Below are 23,578 nucleotides of genomic sequence, written 5' to 3'. Positions count from 1 at the left end.
AGCAGCGAGGGGAGGGGAGCTGCTTACCCCTGCGGGGCCCAGGGGAGTGGCCCCGCACGGGAGGTCATGCAGTGGCCGCTGGCACGGCTGTCCCATGCCTGCCTCCTCACCCGCCCACTTCAAGCCAGCCCCGCTGCCCTGCCCTGCCGTGCCCTGCCCTGCCCCACAGCAAGGTGGCACCTGCTCCCTCGGCCAGTCTACCCCCGGGTGCTGTGGCTCTTCGGGCCCGGCCGCCTGTGCACGAGGTCCCGAGGGGGCCGCTTCTCACGTGCTGCTGGGGACGGGAGGAGCCCGGCCGGGTCTGCACCGGCCAGCAGAAGCGGCGGGGGAGCCATGTGCCGCTCGGGACCGGATGAGCCTGCACCGGTCAGTCCCAAGCGGCACACAGCTTCGCCGCCGCTTCTGCTGGCCGGTGCAGACCTAGCCGGCCTCCTCCCATCCCCAGCAGCACATGGGAAGCCGGCTTCAGCTGCGTGCTGCTTTTCCTGGCCGGTGCTGACCCAGTTCTGCCCAGGCGGGTCCTGCAGCACCATGTCAACCCGGACATGGCACCGGCAGGCCAAGCGGGCCCCAGGTTAACCCCAGCCTGGCCCCGCGGCTTCTCCAGCACCAGGTCAACCCGGTTGTAGCCAAGCGGCTCCTGCAGCACCATGTCAACCCGGGCATGTATGCCATGTCAACCAGCACCATGTCAACCCCTGCAACTTCATTGGTGTCAAAGGTCACGTAACATCACTTCCTGTTATGATACCACTTCCTGTGACGTCTTTGAATATGGGTGATAAAAAGTTCATTATCTGGCCCCACATTCAAAAAGGTTGGACACCCCTGATATAGTGTTTTTGAATGATCTGTTTTCAGGCCTTCTTTTATATTGGCTTCTCTCAGACCTTTTGCTTCGTTTAATTTGTCCTGGTTTGCCTAAGCATGTTAATTGCTTTCCTTCTTTTGTCTGCTACCCAGCTAGTTGCAACATCTGCAGAGGCTCACCCTGCAGTGACTTAGAAACAGACTTTTGAGGCCTCCTGTTTAAGCCACACTTCTGCAGCTTGGCATAGGTCCCTTGAAAATGGCCAAGGATGTCAACAAGTGATTATACCTTTCTGCCTTGCTGTACTCATTTAACAAGAACACACTGTCATTTTAAAAGGATTCTAACTAGCTACCCATAATTCAGTTCTTCTCATCAAAAGATAAAACATCAAGTCAGTGCAGCTGTTTCCTCTAACTGTTATTAGTGCCTTCCAAAAGCAATTATCTGCACCTGGCCTAATCCAAAACCAGTAGCCCTGACCAACAGACTATTCTACTTTCTCATGCTACTGCTTCTTGATTATGTGTTGAGCACTTCAGTCTGTGTTATCCATAAATTAGGCTTATGCCAAGTCCATCATCTTACTTGTCATCATGGTTGTTTCAGTTAGTGACCATATCTGCAGCATACGCTACATCTGGTTCCCAAATTAGTGGCACGTCTCAGGGGGAAGATTTTGGCATTACTGAAATGCAGCTGAATGAAGATCTTTGCTTGATACGTGGTCCTAAATCAGATAGAAGATGAGGCTGCGTAAGGCATAGGATAGAAAGTAATATAGAAGATGTAGTGTTGTTATATACATTTATTTATTATTTCATCCTGCCTCAAAAGCAGAGAAGAAAGGCAAGAAAGACTGTCACAGAGAGAAGAAGGATTTTATATAGGAAGGTTTTGAAACAAAAGGCGTATTTTGGAAAGAGAAAGAATGTTGGAAAACTGTAGCTAAAGAGATGTTTGTGTGCACCTATGTATGTACATGCATGCATATACCATATATGAAGTACAAACATAAATATCTATATGTGTAGTACGTACCTACTAATCAGGTACTCAGAGCTGATACTCAGAGTTCACTTTGAAATCCTGAGAACTATAGGTTGAGAACAGACGTCACCCTTGCGGCTACTCAAAGTTTTATGGTGAAACAAAACGCAAGTGTATAAATGTCTTTGCCACTTGTCATGCCACAAATGCCCAAAATGTTTGTGTGACAATACCTATTAACAGTTTCTCCTGCTTTATTGTGGTGCTTGTCCAATGGTGATAGCACATCACCTGAGTGCACTGTTGAAGCACATCAGTGCATCCTTCATCCCTGGCCCATGGGAACCCTGGGGTGAAAAAGTGTCTCCCCTATCCCTATGGTGGGGATATCTAAAAACCATGTGTGCAGCCCATTTTGGCTGCTCGTACAATTTTTAAAAGTCCCAGCACAACTGACAATCAGCTGATTGTCAGCCTTGGCCTTCATGCACCGGGACATTTTTAAAAACCACATTGGCAGCCCAGTTGGGTTGCACAGCATACACATGTTTTTTTAGACATCTCTGGTACCTGGGGACCGTGGGATTGGGGAGGCATTCCCTACTTTCAGAGTCCCTATGCACTGGACCTTTAAAAACCATGAGCTGCGCACACAATTTTCTGACATCCTTAGGATGTCAGGGGATGCACAGGGACCTTGGGATTAGGGAGAGACTCCTTGATCTAGGGGTCCCAATGTCAGAAAACTGTATGTGCAGCTGAATTGCACACATGGTTTTTAAGTCATAGTACACTGGGGCTAGGACCAAAAATTACCTGCCTGTGGCGGGTGTGGAGGGGGAAGCTGGAACCGAGGGGATATCCCTGGGAGAGACTGTAAACCTCACACCTGGCAGCTCTGGTTGCACTGCCAAGGTACAGGGCATCAAAGGTTTAAAGTCCCCTGCAGAGAGCCTCTGACCCCCAACACTGGGAGCCTGGCCAGAGCTGCTGGGCATTGGGTTTTGGCAATTAGTTGATTGTTAGTCTTTGTCTGGACAGCCCCAATATCGTCAGACCCAGAGTTGTCCCAAGTTGGGCCAACAATCAACTGATTTTCAGCTTATCACACTGGAGTCCTATTCTTTAAACCCTTTCTAAAGGGTGACGTGTAGACACACCTGTTTTCATGACAGGGTAAGTCATGGCACAACTGGTGGCACAACAACCACGACATCTGTTCAGTCACAGATCTTGTGTCTTGAGCTCATGGATGAGGTCTGCCTTATTTGTGCAACGTACAACATACCTACAGGAAACAGCTGGAATCACTTACACCTAACTATGCTACCCACTATTGTATATCAGTATTCTCTACTGACTGAGTTAAAGAAGGTATTTGTCTAGGTTTCTGGGCAAAACCTGTGATCTTGCTGTCAAGAGCCATAAATTGAAAAGTCAAGGCATTTTGGCCTCATGACTCTGCATTTCTTTCTGCCCAGTGGATGGATGGAGGATGCCCTCAGCCTTCCTTAGCCAATGGCATAGTGAATAGGGCATTTTCCTGGGAAATGGATTGGGGCAGAGTGGGGCCTAGAGCCCAGATCTCCCATGTCTTGTGCTAGTGTCCTGACTGCTAGGCTGCTGGCAAGAGATTGGGCGGATTGTCTTCTTATCAATCCTTTTATTAGTGACTTGGATGCATAAGTGTAAGTTGAAAGTGTGTCACAAAACTACATGCAATGAATATTTTCCAGGGACTCCAGCAGGTAGATTCACACTTAGGAACTTTGGCTATGTCTATACCTCTGCTGAAGGGCAAGCTGAAGGTTTGTGCTAACCACAATGAGTCACACAGCTATCCATCCCTTCCTATCTGTATTACCTTGCTGCTCTGCACACGCAAAGCATCAGAGAGACAAGAAGTCCTGATTCCCAGAAGGGCTGTGCTGGATTGGAAAAGGAAACCCAAGCAGAGCCACTCAGGGCATCATTCCCATTCTTCTTTCTCCCCCTGTGTTGGCCCTGATTACAAGCAGACGATATGAGAAGTGGGTGCTGACAGGCACTCATGGACTTTCCGTACTTCTGTCTTGCTTATCTTGGGCGAGTACTGAATATACGGAAAGGAGGGGCATGGTGGGGAAAATTTGGCTTAAGATACGATAATCAAACAGGCTTCTGGGGCAGGCTGGATGGCTGCCAGGAGGAGCAAACTGTGGGATTGCATGTAGATGGTTGGTGTCCTAGGTCCAGAGAATGAACCTGGAGGCTGATGTTTGTAGCAGTGTCAGTGTACCTGTAGACACCTGAAAGATCCATAAATGCCGCTTAGACATCCTGGAGCCAGAACAGAATCTGGGCCTGTAGCTGAAATGCCAAGCCCAATTAATGGCTGCTATTACAACTTTGCACTTCTATAGAAATCGTAGTTTGGAGCCCCTCAAAGCTCTTTCAACTAATCCCGGATGAGCAGGAATACTGGTTTTCTCGGTTTAAAAATCTCAAATTCACTGATTTTTTTTTTTTTTAAAGAAAAAACGCAAATTCTGTGGTTAAGACCCCCCACCAAATGCACATTTTTTGTGATTAAAATGAAGCACCACTGTATACATAGATATCAGTTGAGCACAACGTTTTACTGATATCTTTACAATTTTAAAGCCGTCTGGAAGCCTACCAGTGCCTCAGTCACTATAATAAAATAAATTCTAAATACCTATTAATGTTGGCATTTGATTTTGGGGTTTTTATCATGGGAAATCAGAGCTCCTCCTACCCCTTTCACTCACCAGGACATGGGTCCAGTTGTGGCTGTCCCCCCACTACTGCTTTCTGGCACTGAGAAGCCCTGATACACTGGTGTCCTGTCCATGCCATTGCCCCTCACTCCTGACCCACAGCTCCCTGGCCTTCCTGGTGCCCTTCACTCCCAACCACAGCCCCCTGGTCCTGCTGGTGCTCCCCATACACAGCCCCCCACCCTCCCCAGCCCTGCCGTAGGGGGCCCCCAGCTGCCAGGGCTATGGGGCCGGGGACCCAGTTCTGCAGCCCCATGCCCCCCAGAGCAGTGCCCAAACCCTGGCTGTTGCCTGCAGGATGTGGTGGCTGCTGCAGTGACGTGGAGCCCGGCTCCCCTTCGCCCAGGGGCAGCATGGTCAGAGCAGAGCCCATGGTGGGGGTAGGTACAGGCTGCCCACTGCAGGCTCGGGCAGGCTCCCCACTGCCGTGCATGCTCCTGGGCTGGGGCATGGGGGCATTATTCCATTTTTACAGATGAGACAACTGAATCACAGAGAGCTAATGCTAATGGTCTTTTTGGCAAATGTTTCTTATCCAGGGTCTGGTCTAAAGTCCAGGAAAGTCAAAGGAAGCAGTCCTTTTTACTTTAATGTCACACAGAGTCCAACTGCACAACATTTTGCTTATATGGTTAAGTCTCTTTGACTTTAAGCCAAGTGACTTCAGTGGAACTATTCATTTGAGTAAAAATGTGCAGTATTGGACTCTTAAGTGCTATACATTTCCAAAGATATTTAAGCAGCTAAATATATAAATAGGTGCCTAGTGGAATCTACAGAAATGCCTGTACAGGTTCAACATCTGTATCCTTTGGTAGTTAAGTGCCTAATTTACTTAAGCACTTCTGTAGATTCTGCTAGGTGTTATATGCAGTGCTATGTGCATCAATAACTTTGTGATATTTACTGCCAGATTTCAAAAAGTCATTGGCTGCTGGACAAAAGAGAAGTAGATCATATTTCAGATTGTCTAGTTCCCTCTTCAACCTCTGGACATCCATACCTTCCTATCAGTAATTTCTGATATAAGCTTCTGCTAATGAGTGCATTGTGCTGAATAGCTGCAATCCAATGCTTTATTATACTTTGACTTCTTGATGATTAATGCATTTTTTACATTAGGAAATGAAAAAGATATTGGAAAACTGCAGCATTTTGACTATAAAAAAGAATTACTGTCTTTTCCCATTCTAATATTCCAAAATAAAATGTCTGCCAACTGGAAATCATCCAGTTGATTTAAAAATGGCCCATGTGCATTTCTAAAAAGGGTCAGAAACATCTTATTTCTTCAGAGGTCTACCTTGCTTCTCAAATTATAGAAGAAATGTAGTTTGGGTTTCTTTTTTCCAGCCATTTGACATAGCTTGACTTCATCACACTCACTAGCTGATCTAGTCCAATATCGTGTCGTCAGCAGTGGATAATACTAACTATTTCTGAGGAAGGTACAAGGTTTGGGATAACCTGACCATGGGAAAAATGTTTTTCCATTCCTTCTACTTAGAGCTTGGCTTCTGCTCTGAACCACAAGGGCTTGTAACCTTTCTAAAACTCTTGGCTTAACTGCACAATCTTTTTCACCCACAGAAATAGCCAGACCTTCTATGAGTCCTGCCAAACTCTTGGCTTTAATAGTATACGAGTGCAATACATTCTGGAAGCTAATTTTGCATTCTGGAGGGAGGGGAGGTACTTTTTGTTGGTTTAAAATATTATGCTTTTGGTCTAATTGAAAGCCTCCCTGTCCTTAGAGACATAGGTTATTAAACTATACTCATCTCTGTAACTTCTAAACATCCACTGCAGTTGAAACTTTACCTTGGAAGAATGTGTCTTCTTCTAAGCATTATCTTTGGCTGGTGAGGAACAGAATAGCCTCACAAAGTATGAATGATTTAAGGATGTCTTTTTAGGTCCAATTTATTCACATTAGGATGCACCTTCACCCTGCCTTAGGGTAATAGTGAAACAAGTATTGAGATGGCAAGAAGGAGGCTCACAATTTGGAAGCCTCCAAGAAGTATGAGAGAGAGAGATGTGTAGGATTGCATTAATCCTGTAGGATCCTGATCTGCCAGACTGAAATCCAGACCCGAATTTTCTAAAATGTTTAGATCAGGTCTGTTCACTTAGGTTCATCTCATATTGGTGCACTAATGTAGAAGATCAGAACATACTTTTGAGATGAAACCCCGGTACAGTTGATTGGACTTTTACCTTGGACTTTAATAGGGCCTGATTTCCTGTTGCATTACATGATGGACCTCCATTGTCTTCATGATGATAAACAGGTGCTGGCTGTTTCCCTGCCCAATACCATGTCTCTGGACTGGAAAGACATACTCCATGTGGCAAAAAGGAGCTAATTTTTTCCTTTTATTCGTAAAGGAAAAATACTGATTCAAAATTGTTTCCTTATAGGCCAGTGAAGGCAGGACTATAAATGTAAAATATACACAAACAGCTGATAATTGGACACTTTTCACTGGCACATTCACAGAGCAGGTCCTCAAGGAATCCATTTCTAAGCACTTGGAGGAGAAGGTGATTAAGAATAGTCAGCATGGATTCACCAAGGGCAAGTCCTGTTTGATCAACCTGATTGCCTTCGGTGATAAGGTGGCTGGCTCTGTGGATGTGGGGAAACCAGTGGATGTGATGTACCTTGATTTTTAGCAAGGCTTTTGATACAGTCTCCCACAGCATTCTTGCAGGCAAGCAGTGGAAGTATGAGCTGAATGAATGGATTGTAAAGTACATAAAAAAATGGCTGGAGCATCAGGCTCAAATGGCTCAATGTCTAGTTGCAGCTGGTATCAAGTGGAGTACCCCAGGGGTTGGTCCTGGGACTTGCTTTGTTCAATATTTTCATCAGTGACATGGAAGATATGATAGTGTGCACCCTCAGCAAATTTGCAGATGATGCCAAGCTGGGGAGAGTAGTAGATACACTGCAGGGTAGAGCTAGGATTCAGAGGGACCTAGACAAATTGGAGGATAGGACCAAAAAAATCTCGTGGGGTTCAGTAAGGATGAGTGCAAAGTCTTGCATTTAGGCTGGAACAGTCCCATGCACCAGTACAGGCTGGGGACCAAATGGCTAAGCAGGAGCTCTGCAGAAAAGGACCTGGGGGTCACAGTGGACAATAAGTTGAATATGAGCCAGTAGTGTGTCCCTGTTGCCAAGAAGGCTAATGGCATACTGGGCTGCATTAGTAGGAGCATTGCCATCAGATCAAGAGAACTGATTCTTTCCCTCTATTCTGCACTGGTGAGGCCACATCTGGAGTACTGCGTTCAGTTTGGGGCCCCTACTACAGAAAGGATGTGGACAGATCGGAAAGAGTCCAGCAGAGGGCAACAAAAATGATTAGAGGGCTGGTGAACATGACTTCTGAGGAGACGCTGAGAGAACTGGGCTTATTTAGTTTGGAGAAGAGAAGACTGTGGGGAGATTTAATAGCAGCTCCTTCAACTACCTGAGGGCAGGGGTCGGGGGGAGGTGGTCCAAAGAGGATGGATCTGGACTGTTCTCACTGGTGGCAGATGACAGAACAAGGAGCAATGGGCTCAAGTTGTAGCAAGAGAAGTTTGGGTTAGATATTAGGAAAAACTTTCTCATGAGGAGGATAGTAAAGCACTGGAATTGGTTACCCAGAGAGGTGGTGGTCTCTCCATCCTTGGAGGTTTTTAAAACCCAGCCTGACAAAGCCCTTCCCAAGATGATGTAGTTGGGGCTGGTCCTGCTTTGAGCAGGGTGTTGGACTAGATGAGCTCCTGAGGTCCCTTCCAACACTAATTTTCTATGATTACAGAAATAGCCACTATTATTTCAACTCTCTTCTGATCCACAAACTTATTTTTACAAGAAAATCCTGCATAGGAAGTTGCATCAATTCAACATATTTTTTTGTGCCTTTCGGGTCAAGAGATATTTTATGCAATTACATTTTTTTAAAAAAAGTCTTTTTTATGTTGGTTCAGACCAGAATGAATGTAAAGCAGAGTTAATTGCCCTTAAGGGTAAGTCAAAGGGGCACTGGGGACTCACTATTTCATTTTCTATCTTTTCTGTTTCAGCCTTTATCAGAGGTTACCACTTGACACTTTCTTCAAGTGGATAAATGAGTCTTCGGAAGAGCAAAATTAAATTCTTCCATTAAAGAACCAGATTCTGCCTCTGGAAGCACGTGTACCTCTTTCCATTGACTTCAGTAGGAGCAATCAGCATGGCTCTGAGGGTAGAATTTAGCACTTAAGTATATGCAAGCTCCCTTCCCACCAACGAGGCAGAGAAATCTTGACTCTCTATTGGAGGCAAGTTCTGTTTAAGTACTTTTTTACCCGAGAGTCATTTCCTTTCATCCTCTTGTGACCGCCCATCAGAGCATCATATTGGATAACAGGAAATGAGTGAATGATTGTGCTTTATTTTTCTGACTGAAAACCTATCCACGCCACCCTAGAACAATTCATTTAACGTTTGTTGAATTTTTGTTTGAGACTCCTTAAGCATTTCCAATGGGAATATGTCAAGGACTTCAGTGTCAGAAAGGGAACTCCTATACAATGCACTTTAGCACTGGCAAATCTGTTTACTCTTCAGAAACATCTTGTTCCCGCACCTGCTAGAAAATGCATATTCTACCAATTTCCGCATCGTTATAGGGACCTGTCTCATTGTTCAATGTCTAAATCTGATGCAAACCTTCACAAAGGTACATGACCGTAGTAACTTCGGACCAAAACTTTCGGTTCTTACTCATTCCATAATGTAAGTTGAAAGAAGTGCAAAATTTAGCTCTCTGCAGATGACTTTACTCCTTGCAGCAGCAGAAATAAAATGATGAAAGTAAAGATCCTGAGTCACATTCAGAGATTAGGCTTTGTAGTCTAGAACAGTGCTTCCCAAACTTTTCCTCAGCATGACTTCATTTATGACCTCATTTCCTTGCCTGGCCCCTCACTCCCAACTCACAGCCCTCCACCCCACAGCTGCGCCTCACTCCCAACCCACAGTCCCCTGGCTCTGCTGGTGTCCCTCACTCCCCATCTGCAGCCCCCAACTCTCCACAGTGGTGACGCGTAGGGGGTGCACGGGGGGTGATGCGTAGGGGATGCAAGCATATGCACCCCCTGAGAGTGCTGGTGCACCCCCTGACAGGCCGCACTCCCCACTTAGGTGACGGGCAGTGGGGGCAGGCGGGAGTGCCAGTGCCCACCCTGCAAGCATCGGATGTAGCAGCACCGGGAGCGCCACGGCTGCTTCCTGGTCGGCGCGATCAGCTATGGGGGAGCCCCCCTCCTCCCCCAGTCGCTGACTGGTCATGGGGGGGGGGGGGGGGGGCATGTGGCCCCTCTGACTAAGGTGGCACCAGTCGCCCGTGCTGTGCCATGACAACATCGCTGATGTTGCGACCCCATTTGGGGTTACAACCCACAGTTTGGGAACCGCTCATCTAGAATGAGCCCTACATTGAAGTTCTCTGCTTTTTATTCCAATTTAGGCTCCTGCTGCACTTCTTTAGACTTTTTTACTTGTCTCTTCTGAATTTTGTCTGTTTAGTAGTGAATCTTTTACATAGAAAAAGACGTTTGGATAGTTTAACTTCAGCTGGCCCTTGACTTCTTTTGCTCTTCTAACAAACAGATGGATTGGTCACATGGAAGTTAAACTAGGCACCCTATTTTTTTAACATATTTTCTTTCTTACGCTTTCTTCTAGCTCACTCTTTGGATTTAGTGTACACTAGTTTATATTGGCCTCTAAGTGAGTGGTAATTAGTTAGTGAGGGGAGACTTCAGTATAAGGGAATCAGAGTTGTCTTCAGAAGAATCCATCACTACCAATTTGTATCCCTCTAGCTATATTTCACACACACATCCAAACTGTGCCCTTTACCTTGCTTTCCTCTTCCATGTTCAGTTTTTTCCATTTGTAATGCTTATCAGTTTAAAATAATTATAGTTAAGAACAAGCTTAAAACCTTCAGTAAAACAGTAGAAAATGTTGCCTGGTTAATTGCATCATTTATATTATTCCTCTGAAAATATCAAAGTGCAGAAATAGATGCTGCATTGTCGTATGTGTTTCTTTCCATCTTTCATGTGTGACTGATGCCCAAGGTCCTATTTGGCCCCTGACTAGGAAAAACTTCTTGAGTTCAATGTGGTACCCATTCAGCAAAGCACTTGCACATGTGCTTCACTGTAAGCACGCAAGTAGCTTTACTGCTTTCAAGCACTTTCCACATGTTTAAGTAGTTAGTCGGGTCAGGATGTGAACGTTACATGCAAGTATGGAGGAAATAGGAGAGCTAGATCCAGTCTTGCAGGAGTGTTACATTGTAGCGGTCCAGTTGTCTTCCCTGGGTTACGTGTGATCTACACTAATTAATAGGAAAGGAAAAACAGGTAAAAGCCCTGTAGAAATGGGCTCTAGAAGGAGCTTTATGTACCTGAGAAGAACCAGTAGTGTAAAACCTATTACAAACAGACTTGGACTCGATGATCTATTGAGGTCCCTTCCAACCCTAACATCTATGAAACAGGCCCAAAGGAAACCAGTATCTCTCTGTTCTTTCTTCCTTTTCCATCATTCCTATTAGAGAAGGATTGCCCAGTCCTCTCTTACCCCTTCTTAATATGTTTTTCGTGAAGGAAACCTTTTATATGCATGGTTAAGTTCCCCCGTTTCCAACTGTATGTTGAGCATATGTAATTTTGATTTCCTCTTTAGGTATGCTGATATAATAAACCCCACTCATGTACTCACCTTCTCTGGATATCTGCACATTACTCTTATTGTTGTTTGTAGTAAGGTATATGTGTTGCACTAGGTGCTGTACAAATGCGTAACAAAAACACTGTTGGCCTAAGGAGCTTGTAGTCCAAATATAAAACGAGAGATAATAGATGTTTTCGAACAGCTTGGTGAGCCCAAGGAAATGGGGAAGCAATATTGGCCTCATGATAGGTACAGCAGTGGTAAGTCTGCCTGACCCTTAGCAAGTTTGAATAGGCAGCACAAGGAGGAGAGCATTAGGAGGGATCTGGAGGAGGACAATGAGATAACTTGTATTTATTTTTGTGGAGCTGCTCCACTGTGATTTAACCGTTAGCACTGGAGCAGAGGGAGCGACAGTCTGAGGCTGAGACATAACCTGCTTCACTCTCAACGATTCTACATGCTTGCTTCTCGTTAGGCCCGATTTGCTACTACAGCATAGGTACCAATACAAAGAAAGTCTCTGTTACCATGGCATTTCCTTGTACTTTTCCGAGAGGCACACGTGAGGGGTGGTGAATGTTTGTAAAGTACTGAGAGAGTTGATTTCTTCTCTGGTCTGACTTCGATGTTTTCCCATCTGATGGCTTTCCATTTCTAAATCTAGGCGGGTAGGCCATATATTTTTAATTGTGCTGGTGCAGTTATTTGTAGTTGTTAATTTGAGCTTCTCTTATGACTGTGATGGGAAAAGTATTTGAAATGATATAAATGTTGGTCGCGTTGGGCAGAGCAGTAAATCAGGAATGGGCGAGTCGAGCATTTCATTTTTTTTTTAAATTGTCTCAAGGTTTTTCCAGGATTGACAAAAGCACAAAATGAAGAGTATATATTTTGTGGTATTGTCTCTCCTAGTGAGGTTATAAAACAGTGGTGCAATCATAAAATGACAGCCTTTTGCTCACAGTTCTTGGTTATTGTGTTGTGTTTCTTTCTAGTATCTAGCACAACATTCAGTGGGGGCCTGATCCTGTATCACTGACAGGGAAGAGGCTCTTCTAGGTAGATCTAAACCAGATCAGGAACAGACCTTTGATTAAAAAGCTTCTTCTCAGAGACTTCCTTGTTTCAGTCAGATAGACGGCAAGGTAGATTTGCACCTTACAGGGTGCTTTTACATGTGCATATTAATGCAAGGCAATAAACTGACGCATATTGAGCTGTAGTTTATTGCTCCTGGGTGCTGTTTTACAATCTAATGCGCCTGGGACTGCAGCACGTCGAGCTGGGTTGGAGCAGCCCCAGCTGGCAGGGAGCCCGGGGTTGGGGTCAGCCTGCCTAGCCTGGGGCTGTTCTGACCCAGCTCAACGTGCTGCAAAGGAGCTGTCTGGGGCATGAGGGTGCTTCAGTGCAGGACTAGCTAGCTGGCAGCCCCTGCACTGAAGCACCCTTGTGCCCCAGTCAGCTAGGTCAACATCTACATGTGCATTGCTGCGCACAAAAAAAAAATCTGCAGCAGGATAATACTTGTATTTAAATTACATTTACATTTGCTGTAGAGTGTATTAGTTTCCTGCAGCCTAGTAGGGCTGCATGTGTAGACACCAAGATGTTTACTGCGGAGCTAATGGGGCAACTTGGCAGTAAATGTTTCATGCATACATGCCCAAAGACTGAGCATATCACAGATGCATAAGCTTTTGCAAGCAGCAGCTTGCTTCATCAGAGATTGGAAGGAAGTTGGTCTTGAAGGAGTCATGGGAGTGCTGATTCGAGCTCCAGCTTTGGTTCATTTCCATCATGACCTTGGGCAATACAGAAGTCAGTTAGCTTCTCTGTGCCCATTTCAACAGCTGTAATATGTAGAGGAAGATATTTATCTGCTTCAGAGAAGAGCACTGAAGCTAATTTAAGCTTTTTAGACTTCATGTTGATGGATAGCATTATAAAAGTGCATAGTATTATTATTAGAACACTTCCCCAAGACTCCTTGGTTTTTGCTATTAATCTAAAGATGTCTCCAGTGCTTTCTCAAAATGGGCAGGATTAGATTCTTCAACTTTGAATTCATGCCCAAGGTTGCTTCCAGATTCCACATCAATCTGCTATTGTTGCAGCGTCGTTTGGCCAACCACCAGGATAGGCCAACCATCTTTTTTGTTTTTTTTAATCCTGTTTGAGCCTGTTTGCTTAATTAATAAGGCCAGCTTCTTTTTCCTTCACTATTTCTTCATTAAGATAGCCTATAGAAACCTTAGGATCTCTCACCTCCAACCTGGCTCTGCGAGTAAATTAATCATTGCCTGTTTTACAAAAGAATATTTGGCTGAAATCCCTCCATTGTTGGAGCAGAATCCACGATGGGCGCTATAAGACTACTGTAACCATGGATGAGAAAGGAAATGCACATGAAAGAGTGATTTGAACTTCACTGCGTATGTTATCTGGTCATTTATTTGAATCGACTCAGCGTGGATACTCCTTCCAGAATGGTGGCCCGCTACAACTCCTGCCTGTATCATCAGCTTAATTTTTCAAGGTGTTTTTCAGATGTCATACTTCAACAGAGATGTGACCTATGAAAGGACATTTAAAGTTACTAAGCAGTAAGTGGAGTTTCAGGGTTTGTTAGTCCTTCCACAGGTCTACTCCCACCTTTCCTAACATGATGGCTCTTCCTGCACGGTATGCCATGCAATGCAGTATGCAGCACAGGAATCCGACGCAGCTTCCTTAGGGATCAGGAAGGGAAGCTTTCCAGAGCAGTTCGTGTTCCCTAATGGTGGGATCAGGACCAATAAATTCATGTGTACCTGCCAGATTTGGCCATCCCCGAAAGAAAATAAAACTACTTTATTCAGCATCTAGAATTAGAAAGCTTCAAATGTGAAATCTCTCCCACTTCTCTACTGTATCACTCCATGCTCTCGTAAAAAAGAAATCTAAGCCCCAGTCAGTTGCTGGGGGTTTTTTTTTTCTCTTGGCTTAATCATGGGGTGTGAAATTGAATTGAGAAGTCTCTGAATTATATTAACTCACCCCCTGGGCACTGCCACAGGAACAGTTTATTTCATCTTGAAGGAGCCTTTGGTTTCCAGATGAGTGGAGCTAAGCAGCAGGAATGTGCGTCATTTTGTGAGGTAAACAGGGATGTGAGCTGGTTAAAATCAGAAAAGGCGACGCAGCAGAATCTTGTGCCCCTGACATTTGTCGGCCTCTCCTGAAACGCGAATGCGGATTTCATTAAGCTCTTGGTCAGATAGCATCTCGGCCCCATTTGTTGTACGGCTGTGTTGGAAGCTGATCGCAAGCATATGCTGGAGCTCTGCCAGTGTGAAGAGGCAGCATTGCCTCGTCCTCAGCATGCAGATTGTAGGGTTCCTCCCAAATCATCCCCGAGGGAGCTGGGCCTGGTAAGTGGCTTGGGGGTCTGCTGCTTCAGCTGCAGGGTGAGGTCCCTGGTAGGGACTGGGACTGGGTGGTCAGGGACCATCGCTTGACATGAGTGAAGTCTGGTGCTGTGTTGTCAGGGAGCTGCGGGTCTGCAGATACCAGGAGTCAGAACTGGAGTTGGGCCAACGCTGGAGTCGGCATATGCCAGGACTCAGAACGGGAATCGGGAGCTGAAGTCAGAGTCCAGATATGCTGGCATCCGGAGCCAGGGCAGACTTTCTGAGAGTCAGAGCCACAATTGGGAACCAAAAGCAGAGATTCGATAGGTGAAGAAACGAAGTGCATAAGGATCAGGAGCTTTGATCTGGCCTCATTGCAGTCATTTCTTCCAGCTCAGAACTTCTGACCTGCTTTTTCATCTCAAGCTTTTACAATATGTTGAATACCAAACGCCTTTTGACATCTCCCCTGCCACCACACACCTGCATTACATGGCTTTGTTGCTCCCTAAACCATTTATGTTATCAGTAACCAATTGCCCATCAGGAATGATGGAAGGGGGGCGGGGGGGGATGGTGGGCAGGCAGGGACAGAGCGCCACCACCCTGTACTGCCTCCCAAGAGCGGGGGTGGGGGGAGGGGAAGCTTGCCCCGCCATCCCCTCCTGCCTCCTTCAGCAGCACCCTGTGCCGCTGCCACCCCCAGGAAGCAGGGCCATAGCACTGGCCTCACCTCCCCCCCACTCCGTGCCCTCCATCCCCGCCATCATGGCAGCACACCGCCACTGCCTTCTGTCTGAAACGCTCTTGGAGCACTCTAATTGGTTGTTTCTGTCAGCATTGTGACTGGCTGCCGAAGCAACCAGTCAGAGTGCAAATAAAGCATTACGGACAGACAGACAGACTGAGGCTTTTATTATATCAGAATGAAAATAACCATTCTGCCTCATGTATGCACAGGCACACATATCAGATGAGATTTTTGCAGGAGCCTTTTTACTTCTGTGACCATACACTGATATTTAAACAGCAAAACTCATAATGTAATATGCAGAGCCATGTGTCAAAATGATGCTGGCATGTAACAACCAGAGACCAAGGATCATCTACCCTGCTGCAAGTTTGTACAGAGAGAGCATGTGAGGGTACTTAGCAGCACTTTTGTCCCAGAAAATATGGATCCATACTGACTTCTTGTATGGCTAGTGCATGTTTGCTTAGGGTTGGAGCTGTGAAAAGAGAAAAGTGCGGTCAGTGGACCATGAGTATGCATGGCTAGTGATCAAAGTCTTTCTTAAAGGAGAAGACTACAAGGTGAAGTAGCTGTTCAGCATTCATCCTCCACACATACAGGACAGTGGGAGGACTCCATTCCATATTGTAATTCTGGTTGTAAATGCCCTTAAAGAAGGATTTACACATTGCTCTACTCTGGTTTCACGTTAAGAGACTGTCACTTCACAATTTGGGTTTTCATCCTAAGCAAATAGGGATTGGGGCATCCTATTGAATAACGCAGCCTCAGGGTCAGGGCTGCCAACAAGGCTTCAGTAAAAAGTTTGCAGATTGTCAGTAAAAAACAATGTATTAGGGTGGCAACCCTGCTTGACTGCACCAATGGTTTTACACCATGCTGCCTCCACCCCAGGAGTTCCCTACTCACCCTCACACCCTGATACCCCTTACTGCACTCTGCATCATGATGCCCATCCTTCCTCCCCAGCTGCCCCTACTGTCCATGTCTTGACGTGGACCCCCACTCAATGCCTCACCCCACCTCCCAGCTCTGCAGCTCTGTCCCAGCTGTACCACCCCTTCTCCATCGTATCTGGGGCCATGTGGCCCTATCTACCTGTGAGGCCAGCAGTATGACAGTCAAGTGATGGGACACAGCAGTAGCAGCACATGGCTTGGGGGAAGTGGTCTATGGAGGCTTCTGTGGGCCATGAAGCCTGGAGCGAGAGGTCTCAGCAAAGTGCTAAGCCAGGGGCGGGCAATTATTTCATGTGGAGGGCCGCTTGATGAGTTTTGGCGAGCTGTCGAGGGCCGAATGGGTAGCCCTGCCCCTTCAGTCGCCCCACCCCCTGGTTGCCATCTTGGGACTGGAAGTCCTGTCCCCTGACCACTGCCACCGGAAGTGCCTCCCCTTGCACCCATCACTGGTGCCAGCATGACCTGGTCCTGACCCATCCCAGCCTCACCACCTCCCCGCCACCCCGCACAACAGAAGCCAGCCCAGGCCCAGGTCCCCTCACTAGCACAGCACCCTTCAGTGGTGTAGGACCCCTCCTGTCCCGAGCCACAGGGGGCTCAGCCACAGCTTTCCCTCCCAGTGGGGCCCAGCCAGCCCATCCCGTCCCCTATCAAGCAGTGGCTTCCCCAGGTGCTGCTGCACTTTCTCCCACCCTGTGCCAGCTGGTCCCAAAAGGAGGAGGCTCCACCGCCACTTCTGCTAGCCAGTGCTGACCCAGCCGGGCTCGCCCCGTCCCCAGCAGCACGTGGGAAGCTGCCTTTCCTGGCTGGTGCATACCCAGCCGGGCCCGTTCCATCCAGAGCAGCATGTGGCTGAAGCCAGTTTCTCACGTGCTGCTGGGGACAGGAGGAGCCCGGTGGGGTCTGCACTGGCCAGCAGAAGCGGTGGCGGAGCCGTGTGCCGCTCGGGACTGACCAGCGCAGGTAGAGGGAAAGTACAGCTGAGCCCCTGCCGCTCTGGCTGGGCTCATCCTGTCCCGAGTGGCACATGGCTCCACTGCCACCTCTCCTCCCTGGTGCTGACTGAGCCGGAGCTGCGGCCCAGCTGCTGCTTCCCCTCCCCAGTGCCAGCCCAGCCCGACCCTGCATGGCCCGAGTGGCATGGTATGGTACAGGGAAAGCCTGCCCAGCAGCTGCTTTCCTGGGCTTACCTGCAGGGCAGGGCCCTTTCCAGTCCCATGTGGCAAAGCAGAACCCGGCCCAGGCACTGTTTCCGTTCACCAGCGCCACAGGTTCTGGCCCAGCCCCCCCGCCCCTCTCAAGTTGCAAACGTGGCCTGAGCCGGGGTGGGGCGAGGCCAGCTGGGGCAGGCTGAGGTCAGGGTTGGTTGCCTCGCAACCAGAGCCCAAGTAAACAACCTGAGGTGCTGCAGCCACTGGAGGCTTTTAGAGAGGCAGCCGCCAGCACAGCTATGTGGGTTTTGAAGGGGCTCTGCGGGCGGGAGAGAAGTCCCTGGCAGGCCGAATCCTGCCCGTGGGCCATATTTTGCCCACCCCTGTGCTAAGGTGTACTCCTGCTCAGATGTAAGGTGTCACTACTCTGCTCTGTCTGTCCTTCAACATCCACCCTTGTTCAGAGGATGGATCTTCAATCAAGCTTGTGGTTGCTTAGGGGTTTTTTGGTTTTTTTTACAGATGGCTCCATATTTTTTACTAACCTTACAGATAAAGGTTTTTAGCCTTTTCATGACAGACAGTTGGCAACCCTGCTCAGGATGCATAGAGAATACAGTCATTATACTATAAGGCACTGGAACATGAAATAAGAAAAGATTAAATAAAGGCTTATTTTTTTATTGCACATTCATGGACTTATTGGAACTAGAAATCCCATTAAGATTAATGAAGCTGCAATAGCACGAACAATTTTGGCAAGCCTGAACCAAAATGTACAATGTTTGCCCCTGGGAAAGTTGTTTTATTCCCCACCCCCTGCCCAAATCCAACCTTAAAACCTATTTTATTTTACTATTTCTTCCTGTACTTCTTATTTTCATCCTAAGGCTATCAAGTATAATCTAGCTAACTATGGCTCCTAAAAGTAAGTGAAGAGATGCACAAAGTATAGAGAAAAAATTGGTGTAGTCTAATGAATATAATGAAATGCTGGTTTGTCGTCTCTCATTGTTTGCTGACATTGATCTGTTGTTTCCTTGGACAACTGTGGTCTGGAACAACTGGTTCCTACCATAGGATAACAAAAAAAAACGTGTGAGGGTGGGGAGAAGGGGCATTATTTAGAATGCTGCCATCTCAATGCTGTTCAGTGTGCAATAAAAGACAAGCCGATCTATGTGCAGGAATACAAAGCAATCTTACAGGTTGATCATTGTCGAGTGCTTCAGAATTCAGGCTGGCTGTTGTGATACCTGGGTTTTGTCATTTATTACACAATTTCAAACACACAGAAAAGTTCTCACCGGTTAAAATGTTTATACGCAGGTGGCGTGCTGAAGAGCACATTTCTCCAGTTTATGGTAGCCTTCCTACTTGATATGCAGCTGTCAGTATGGTCTTCCCTTTGATAGCAGTGCAAATTCTATGTGTAGAGAACAGATTCAGACCCTAGGGCACCTGTGCACATGCCTGACGCCTTCCCCAATGAGTTCTGGAGCAGATTCAGTTAATCAAGTATGCCGGAGCATGCTAATTAGCATGCTCCAGCAGCTTCGGCGTCGTTTATTCAACATCCCTGTGCTTCAAAATGGTGGCGGGGCACTTTAACTAAAGTTCACTGAACAAGCTTTAGTTGGCCTCTGCCACCATTTTTAAGCGTGGGACACTGAATACATGAGATGCTGTGGGTGCTTTAATTAGAATAGCTCCCAGGAACCGCTGTAATTAAAGCAGTCCCTCTCCCCTCCATCATGGTGCACGTGTAAAGATGCCCCTAGAATGCAGTTTGAGTTGGAGTGTTACCTTTTGCCATGGAAATAGATTAAGAGGAAGATTTTTTCTCTTGTCTGTGGCGCTGCAATGAAACTGCTCCCTGTTGCCGCCACTGTGGAGCTTTTGGTACAGAGAAAAAGTCAAACATAAACCCAAGACTTAGAGATCCACATCTAAATATGATCCCTGCTTGATAGCACATATCTTACCCTTGCCCTTTCTCAAGTGAATGAGAATTTGGTGCTTATTATCCCTTACTAGTTATTCTAATACACTGGTTTAAAATACCAGAGGCAGACGGCTGGTGGTAGATTTGCACCTTTATAGACTAACTAAATCAGAGCTGTATAGTATAATCTTTCATCAGAAGGCTTTCATCAAATGCTGTGTATGGGCTGCAGGAAAGAGTTTCTGAATTGAAAGCAGTAATCAGAATACAAAGGGTAGGGAAGGAGGGAGGAAAAAGGAGAGGGCACTGTTGAGAGAGACAAGGTAAGCAGGAGAGAGAAAAGCAAAGTGCTTAACCCATTGAGGGATACAGGGTTTATAAAAGCTAATCCAGGTAATGGGATAAGAATCTGTAGACTCTGTTTAGACAGTGCTTAACACAATCATGTCTGTGGATGATTTCTTGTTCTGAAATATCCTGTTCAAGTTCATGTTTAAGGATTTTGTTGTCTAAGAGCAGCCGCTTTGAGGTCATTGTGGAGTGGCCAGGGAGGTTAGTGTTCTTCCACAGCTGTATCTGTCTTTCTAGTATGGGTGTCAGATCAGTGTTCATTCATTCTTACCTGTAGGATTACCCCATCCATTCAATGTAAACAGCAGAGGGGCACTGTAAGCAGGTGATGGTGTATGTGACATTGAGAAAGGTGCAGCTAAATGAGACTTGGTTGTTATAATCCATGTTAGTTGGTTCAGTGATAGTATGGCCTGTGTTGATGAGGGGGCATAGCTGGCATCTGAGTCCAAAGCAAGGTCTGGTGCCTTGGTGAGAATAGAAGTTAGGTATGTCTGTTGTTGGAGAGACACCATTTGAGTTTGGGGGACTGCCTGTAAACCAAGACAGATTTGTCCTCTATGACTACCTTGAGATGGTCATCATTTATCCAGGAGAGGTTGGAAGTCATTAATGGTGTGTCTCATGTGTTCAAGATGACTGTAAGTGACAGCCAAAGGGATTCTGTAGTTCCTTTCTGTGGGTTGGCTATTGCAGCAAGTTGAACGAGGTCTGAGTCATCTGGTTTGGTTGATGTGAGTGGTTACAGTTTTAGGATTGTATTGTAATTGAAGAAATTCTTTCTCCAGATCTTTAAGCTGTGCATCCCAGGTACTGGGATCACAGCAGATATGGTTGTAATGTAGAGCTTTGCTGATGGATCTAGTGTGCCTATGAAAGCATGTCCTATACATCTCTGATTTAGTTAGCCTATAACAGTGCAAATCTTCCTTGCCTTCTGCCTGACTTCAGACTAATAAGACTAACCATGAGGCCTGCGCGAATAGGAAAATGTTCAATTCGGATTCGGCCAATTCAGATCACTGTCCCCATTCGATTCAGCCGAATTGGCTTCAAAAGATTCGGTGCTGATTCACAGAGATTTGGAGATTTGGATGGGTCAGGGAGAGGCAGGCACAGCCGGGAAGCTGCAGGTTCTCCTCCGGTTCCTCCGGCTGTGCCTGCCTCTCCCTGGGCGGGGGGAGCTGCGGGAGAAGCTCCCATGGCTGCCCTGCCTGGCCCCATCCCCCACCTGGCCCAGCCTCCCAGCACTTAAAAAAAAAACACAAAACAAAACAAAAAGCTCCGCACTCACCGGCTGCAGGAGTGGCAAGTAGGGCCTCTGGGCACCTGCTCCCAGTGCTGCCACACCTGCATCAGCACTGAGAGTGGGAGCTCCGCCCTGCTACTGCTTACCGGGGGGCATGAGATTGGGGCTGGGGCTGGGACAAGCTGCCCAGTTGGGGCGGAGGGGAGCAGGTGCGGGCGCTGGGAGCAGGGGCTCTGCCCTGCTGCTGCTTGCTCCCTTCCGCCTGGAGCGAGTCATGCCCACATCCCCCCTCCCCCAACCCCAAGAGACTTATCAGCTGGAGGCAGCTGTCTGCTGCCTGTTTAGTCTATGATCAAATCTCCGAATCAGCTGAATCTTTTTCCAAAGATTTTCCAAATAGATTCGGATGCTTTGAATAGATTTGGAGCTTTTACTTGGTCTCCCAATTCGATTTGGATTCAGAGCTTCAGTCCCCGAATTGGGCCGAATCTCCTCCAAATTGAATCAGCTACCGAAGCTTCGCACAGCCCTACTAACCACCTCTCTCTATATAAGAAAATCAGTAATGGCTCTCTCTAGGCGCTTGTGAAATTCTTTGATAGGAAGTTTCCCTTCTTTGAACCAGGAATGTTAATGACAGTCAGTGAAGCCAGATCCAAATTGTTCTTGTAGGCTTCTAAACAGGTTTAGCATCCTAAAGAACAGAAAGCGACCCATTTCAACTACATTCCAGCTTCCACAAACCTTCCTAGGTGCCTTGAATCATTATGTGATTCCTTTTTGGTCATAAAAGGCCCCTGGGTATCTATATTTAGGATTCTCAATGTGCTCTACAATGATTACGATCAAGCACATAAGCACCTAACTCCAACCTAAGGTATACTGTGATCTGGATCAGAGGTGGAAAGTGCCTGAACTTCCTAACACCTTTCATAGACAAGTCCATGAACTTCACTTCATAAATCTACTGGATACAAAAAACCATGGACTAAATATAGACATTGGATTTATGACACATTGTAACGTGCCTAACATTTGATAACCCTAGGTAGCCTGTCCACATTTTACCAGCCACATTTTATCACCAATTCAACATTCCCACTCCCCACCCCCAACCTACCTGTCTCGCACATATAGTCTCCCATTCCCTCTGATCCTTGCTGCTGGGCATTTGCATTTTCACAGACCTGCATTTTGACTTCTGTTCCACCCAGAAGAGCACACAAAACACCCGCAAACTCTCCCTATGCCTGATGAAGGGTGTTTGTGCCCCAAAGCTTGCAAAGAACAATTTTCCCAACTATTTACTTGGTCTAATAAAAGTTATCACATCTACCCAAAGAACCTTGTCTGCCTGGAGTTCCTAAAGCATTTGGCATCCACAGAACACACTTAACATCTGATTGACATCAAGAGCATTGAATTCAGTACAGAGCACTGAATGGGTGCTCTCTAATAAAGGGGCAGAGGGTAGTGGTCATCTGTTGCCTAGTATCAAGTTAGTGGTGTAAACACTCGCCCAGGAAAATGGAGATTTGGTGGTAGGACCTCCTCAGACTGAGGAGCCTAAATATACATCTCTCACTTCTCAGGAAAGGGCTGTCTCTGATTGCAAGTTTATAGTCAGGGTGAGGACATCATCCAAACCTTGTGTTACAGTGTCATTAGGCAGCTGGGAATGCAGATCAGTACAGCCAGAATGAGTATAAGGAAGGGTATAAGGACCCTGACTGTATGCCAGTGATGAGGGTACTCCCTTGAGAGGAGTACTGGGTTCTGGTCTTTGTTCTTACAACAGTTTTTGTGTTTTCTGTTACATAGTCATTGGTGAAAAACAGAAATAATCCTGGCAGCTGGGAGCAGAACACAAGGTCTCACCTTTCCAAAGAGGGTACCCTTTGTTTTGGGGCTTAAATAGTTATACTCCCTCTTGTGCTCCTCTCCCATGGGTCAGCGAACCATCTGTATATGCTCTTGTAAGTCTTTGAACCCCAGTGTTTGGACATTTAATTAAAAGTTCTCATACTTAGGAGCTGTCTTGAATGTGGAAATGCTTTTATACCAGTGCTGACTCATAAGTTTCCTTCCTTCCTTTCTTCCTTCCATCTGTTGGTTCATCCATCCTTCTGCTGCTTCTCAGAAACTGGGGGTTGAGTTTGTTTCTTTTTCTTAATTAAAAAACCTAAACATGATAAGAGAACGAGTTAAAAAAACAACAAAGCCACAAATGTTCACTACAAAAAATCTAGTTTTGTCAAAAAAGTCTTGAATGAAATGTTTTGGCCAGCTCTACAAGTCCATACAGCATTCACACAAAGGGCAGCTTGTGGAGGTAGAAAGTCCGCTTGGCTTTGGTGTGCATCTGGGAGCTTAGGACTACTTCCTGGGTCATTCAGTCTCATCCCTGCTACATCCTGCACCACATTATATACTGCCATTTCTTTCATAACTTGATCAAATGCCTTC

General features: G+C 46.5%; 1 protein-coding gene and 1 long non-coding RNA gene across 3 annotated transcripts in view; one reads left to right on the top strand and one right to left on the bottom strand.

Moving 5' to 3' along the window:
* RCAN2 (regulator of calcineurin 2) overlaps positions 1-23,578 on the top strand; it is a 176,100-nt gene that overhangs the window by 114,371 nt on the left and 38,151 nt on the right. The gene's annotated exons all lie outside the window — the stretch shown is intronic.
* Positions 18,233-23,578, bottom strand: part of LOC109284165 (uncharacterized) — a 45,422-nt gene continuing 40,076 nt past the window's right edge. Inside the window, exon 3 of the long non-coding RNA XR_002091514.2 lies at positions 18,233-23,294. This is a non-coding gene — a long non-coding RNA (uncharacterized LOC109284165). The remainder of the gene's footprint in view (positions 23,295-23,578) is intronic.

Source organism: Alligator mississippiensis, chromosome 1 (assembly GCF_030867095.1).
Source record: "Alligator mississippiensis isolate rAllMis1 chromosome 1, rAllMis1, whole genome shotgun sequence".
NCBI classification, from domain to species: Eukaryota; Metazoa; Chordata; order Crocodylia; family Alligatoridae; genus Alligator; species Alligator mississippiensis.
This window is presented reverse-complemented; position numbering and strand designations above follow the sequence as displayed.